Below are 6,000 nucleotides of genomic sequence, written 5' to 3' on the forward strand. Positions count from 1 at the left end.
ATCCATTTTTCTTGGGCCCACAAATAATTGAGGTTGTGAGGCAGCTACCACACACCACAAGAACAGGCAAGCGGAGAAATAAGCTGGATCAGCTCACCTGCTCCGAAGTTGCTGGAGCCATGGTGTGGGAAGAATGCGATGTGGGGAATCACTGGAGGCTAAATCCACTAGTATGCGAGTCCTCGGTCCTCACAGTGCTGTGGGTTTTCTCTCTAGGGACTCCACCAGCTACTGAACCTCACCAGTTACTGTACCTCGCAGTAAAGAGCTATAGAGAAGGCCTGTGTCTTTGGTAGAAGGGAGGAGAAAGTATCCATTTTGAAATATATCAGAGCCTTCTCTCTAACCATGTGGAGAAAAGACTTTACCATAGTTTTAGCCTTCCTGGGGGAAATATCTTTCCCCAACTTGAGTCCTCTTTAGCCTTCCTGTCTCTCCTAGACAAGGTGGAAACTAAGATGCATTTATGAAGATGACAACCAGGGACACAGACTGAGGTTATAGATTTGCAATCCACGACCTCATCCTGTTGATTAATGAGGTTCCAGAGTGAATTACAGTTTTAAGAGCTGCAAGGTGCTGGGCATCTGTGGCTCACACCTGCAATCCTAACTCTTCAGGAAGCTGAGATCTGAGGTGTGCAGTTTGAAGCCAGCACAAGCAGGAAAGTCTGTGAGACTCTTATCTCCAGTAAACTACTTTTAAAAAAAAGAAAGCCAAAAGTGGAGCTATGGCCCAGGTGATAGAACACTGCCCTTGAGCAAAAGAAGTTCAGAGATAGCGCCAAGTCCCTGGGTTTAAGCCCTAGGAGCACGCGTGTGTGCACGCGCACGTGTGTGCACACACATACTAAGCTTCTGTTTAAAGAGGAGTTGTAGAAAAGCCAAAAGACAAAGATACTAAAGAAATCTGATGGCCCAGGTGCCTACATTTACAGGAGAATTCTAAATAACAGCCCTTTCTTGGCTCACACTTTTTGCCTCAGTTCTGTTATCTTGTACATCATATCTGTCTTACAATGATAATGAAAATCACAAGGTATGCTAAAGGCAATAAGCAACACAATCTGTAAAAGTAAAAGCAAGCATCAGATCTAGAGTCCAGATATGACATTGATTTTAGGTTTATCACACAAGGATAATGGCAAAAGTAGACGACATGGAAGACTAGATAGGTGCTATAAGCTAAGTTGGAAACTTGTATTAAAGAAACAGAAGGAAATACTAGAAATGAAAATAAAACAGTGGAGTGTGGCTTTGATGGGCTCATCAGTGGAGAGGATTGGCTGATGAAAGAAGTAATAAGCTTGAAATAATGTCAAAAGATATTTCCCAAACTGAAATGCCGAGAGAGAGAGAGGCAGAGAGACAGAGAGACAGAGACAGACACAGAGACAGAGAGACAGAGACACACAGAAACAGAGGCGGGGGGGGGGGGGGGGGAAGAAGGAGGAGGAAGGAAGGAGAAGAAAAATTTATACCCCAGAAAGGTAAAACAGAGCATCTAAGAATTGCAGGGTAATTTCAAAAGGTTTATTATTCATACACTGGAATACCTGAAGTTAGCAAAACAAAACCCCCCACTCCTTGAATCTGGGCTGTGCATAGAGACTTCCTTCAGAAGAGCCAAGTATGGAAGGAACCAGCCCAAGAAAACGTGATTAGATGTAACAGGACATCTTGGATGGCGTCCTGGGGTGGAAAAGGGACGCTGGATAAAAACTAAGGAAGTCTAGATTTTAAGCCAAGCGTGTACACACACATAAATATTACATACACAATTGTTGGGTTATCTTTACTTCACATGATCTGGTGCCTGAGACAGCCTCTTTCTAATTCTTTTGCCTGCTTAGAAATCTAGTTTGTATGAACGGTATGAAAGTCGAATAAATAGACCCAAAATGAGAGCCTGAAGTCCTCTCCTGTAAATGACAAACAGTAACATAATGTACTTATGACAAGCATTTGGCTTTTAATAGGACTTTGAGGATTTAATTCTTCATTCTCAGCTGTGTTAAAGTTTATACCCATCACAGTTTGTATTAATAGGGAGCATCTGGGTTTGGAAAGTGATTTTTCTGCATTATTTCTTTGTGTGTGTTTGCTAGTATTGTACTTGAACTCATGACCTCCAGCTCTCACTTGGCTTTTTCACTCAAGGTTGGTACTCTACCACTTGAGCCACACATCCACTCTGGCTTTAAAAAAATTACTGTTTTTTTTTTTTTTAATTGGTGGTGCTGAGGTTTGAACTCAGGGCCTCACATTTGCTAGGCACCAATGAGCCATGCCTCCCACCCTCACTCTAGCTTTTGGTTGGTTAATAGGAGATAAAAGTCTATGGACTTTACTACCTGGACTGGTTTTGAACCTTGATCCTCAGATCTCAGCCTCCTGAGTAGCTAGGATGACAGGTATAAGCCACCAGTACTTGACTAGCTTACATTACCTCATTTGTCCCTAAAGTAGTTCTTAGGGACTTTCTCTTCACTTTATAGATAAAGGAAATATTATTCAGAGAGGATAATGCAGCTGTCATGTGGTCAGATGGCTGAGTTCCATGATGAGATGTGGTCACTGACTTTTGCCATGTACTATTAATGTATACTAACAAGAAAAAAAAATAAAGACAGATGATGGTGGCTCACACCTGTAATCCTGGCTGCTCAAGAGACTGAGATCTGAAGATTGTGGGTTGAAGCTCGCCCAGGCAGGAAAGTCCATGAGACTCTTATCTCCAATGAATCACAGAAAAAGCTGGAAGTGGCACTGTGGCTCAAATGGTAGAGGGTTAGTCTTGAATAAAAGGAGCTTAAGGACTGTACCCAGGACCAGAATTCAAGTCCCAGGACTGGCCAAAAGAAAAAAAGAAAAAAACAAAACAAAACAAGAAAGGTATTTCTAGTGTTGACATTGAAAGAGTTAAATTCCTGAATCTTTATCTTTATGGTCTTGAAGAATGAGTTCAGAGGGAGAAACAAAATGGCAAAGAGTATTGAAGAAAAAGATAAGCAGAGCTGCAGCTAGGCAGGAAGGGACCCTATAGAGGGCGGTGGTGGGCACTGCTTGGGGTGCATTGTGCAGGGGTTAATAAGGTGTCTCTAGGAGTGATCTTGGGACAGCCTGCGGATCCTATCAGTCTCCAAACCCAATCAGTGGTGCCATGTAGCATCCGCACACCATCCAGGCATCATTTAGACGCTCTGACTGGGTACCTGTTGTTGTACACCTCTGGGGTCCAGTCAGTCTGTTGTTCATGTGTAAGTATTTCTGGGATAATGAGCTGTGATGTGATGCCCAGGAGCCTGTTCTCAACCACTCAAGGCCATGGTCAAGTGATGTCTAGGGGCCTGCATATGGGACTGTTCCAGGCCACCACGAGGGAGGCAGAACCTCTGTGGGAAGAGACCTACCTGTGCCTTGATTGCCTAGCCAGGCCCTTTTTCTGTTCTTGGGGGCCTAGCACGATGGTTTATGCTTGTAATCCTATCTATTCAGGCAGTGGAGATAAAGAAGACCAAGGGTTGAGACCAGAATGGGCAAAAAGTTCTCAAGATTCCCATTTTAACTAATAAGAACTGGTCTGAGTGGTATAAAATGAGAATCTCAGTCCTGACTGGCTCAGGTAGAAACACGAGAGTTTATATGAAAACAGCTTTTGAAAAAAAAATTTAAAAAAGAAAAAGAAAGCAAAAAGGGCTGGGGATATAGCTCAAGTGGTAAAGCACCTACCTTCGCAAGTACAAGGCCCTAAGTCCCAGTGCCACGTGTGCATGCGTGTGCGCACATGCACACACACAGAGACAGAGTTAAAAACCAGGTTGGATCCTTTGTTTATCTCTGATGCTTCATAGGAGCAAATTCCTTCTATTTCCAAGGGAATCAGGATCGTCAGACCCCGGGGTGGTCTGCCTTCCAGAGCTCACCACCCCTCTCTATCCCAGTGAGTCAGTCTATAGAATGCTGGTCTTCACACGGGAGGTAGCTTAGGCAACAGTGCATGGTTTAGGAATGATTTGGAATAGTCACCGTTCGGCCTCCTCCCTCCAATCAGTGGCTGCCACGTTGAGAAGCTTAGTCCACTCAGGAGCAGCTTCCCCTTGGCGGCCGAGAAAGACAGGATGGCAAATGGATCCTCAGGCAACTTGTGGCTTCCTTCTGGGTATCGTTTGCGTTGCTGTGGGTTTAAGAAATTGTTAAGAGATTGGTTTCTAATATTTGAAAATCAACAAATTTCATGTCAAGTTTGGGAGAAACTCTGAGTTATCTATTCTCCTTTATCCTCACCTGCTCATTTCCTTCCTTCCTTCCTTCCTTCCTTCCTTCCTTCCTTCCTTCCTTCCTTCCTTCCTTCCTTCCTTCCTTCCTTCCTTCCTTCCTTCCTTCCTCCCTCCCTCCCTCCCTCCCTTCCTTCCTTCCTCCCTTCCTCCCTTCTTCTTCTTCCTCCTCCTCCTCCTCCTCCTCCTCTTCCTCCTCCTCCCCCACGTCTTCCATCTTTTCTTCCTTCTCTTCCTCTTCCTTCTCCTTCCTCTCTGTCCCTTTCTGTCCATCTGTCTTGCTGGGATAACAGAATTGCAATACCCCATGAGGCTCCTCTATACATGATACTAGAGCAAGGCAACAACTGGCTGCAGTCCCCGCCTCCCCCCTGGGCCTGGTGATGTTACCTGCCTGCCTGAGCCCACCATCCCAGCCGCCAAGGCTGTCAGCCAGACAGGGCTGCGGTGGGAATTCCAGGAGCATGGGGTTGGGGGTGGGGGGAAGGTTTGCATCTCCATCAGCATTACCTCAGCAGCTGACAGTGTGCCCAGCATTGCTGGGCTCCAGGGTGAGCAGGTCCCTCCCACCTCTTTCCTCTGCCCTGCTGTGAGAACCGGAAGCTCCTGGCAGTATTTAGGTCTCTCTGGGTCATTGAGCCTTTATGTAGCCCCCAGCATCCTGTTGTAGTTTATTTACTTTTCTGACACCTCATGCCTGTTTTTTGTTTTTTTTTAATTCCACAGCAAGACAGGTCCACATGAATGCTTTTGACGCCTGACATTGACTCAGGCACCTGAGAGGCTACACTAATCCCCAGCTGTGGGGCAACTGGGTTAGGCGGATGACGGAAATTATTATCTGTTCTGCTTGAGTGCAGATTCCAGTTCTGCTACCTATCAGCTGCCTTGGGTAAATGATTTACTATTTCTGGGTCTTGGTTCTACTTATGTAAATCAAGTTATATGTGGGAAAAGCTTAGCATGGGGTTCTTAGAGAACATAAGAATTATTTTCTAAAGCTAAGCACCAGTGGCTCACACCTGAAATCTTAGCTACTGAGGAGTCTGAGATCTGAGGGTCCTGGTTTGAAGCCAGCCCAAGTAGACAAATCGAAGAGACTCCTCTCAATAACTAGCAAAGAGCTGGGAGTGAAGCTGTGGCTCAAGTGGTACAGAGTCAGGCTTAAGTAGAAAAAACTAGGCAAAAGCGCAAGGCCCTGAATTCCAGCCCCATTACTGGAGTACATACTAGAAATGTACTTTCTAAGAGTTAGGTTAGATACAGTGGTTCACACCTAAAAACCCAGCTAAGTGGGAGTCAGAGATAGGAGAATCTTGCCCCAAGCAAAAGTGAGACTCTGTTTGAAGAAAAAAAGAAAGACAGCAGAAAGAGCTCGAGTCATAACTCAAGTGATAGGCTGCCTACAAAGCCCTAAGTTCAAATTCCAGTATCTCCCAAACAAACAACATTTTAATCAGAATATTAATTAGGAAAAAAACAAAAACGGGCGACTTGAGTTTCTAAAAGATTTGGTCACAGAATTGCAGCCTTTTTGCGGTGGAGGGAACTCTGTCGGAGTCATGGATCCAACACTGCGATTCCTGCCAGAAGGAGCAGGAACTCAGTGAGGTGGTGAAGTCAGGCCCCCTGGCTCCTTGCTTAGTTCTCTTTCTGCCGAACCATGGGGAACTTGTACAACTTCCCAAAATGCTGAGCCTGCACCTGGGATTAGAAGGTTTATT

Source organism: Perognathus longimembris, chromosome 14, assembly GCF_023159225.1.
Source record: "Perognathus longimembris pacificus isolate PPM17 chromosome 14, ASM2315922v1, whole genome shotgun sequence".
Taxonomy (NCBI): domain Eukaryota; kingdom Metazoa; phylum Chordata; class Mammalia; order Rodentia; family Heteromyidae; genus Perognathus; species Perognathus longimembris.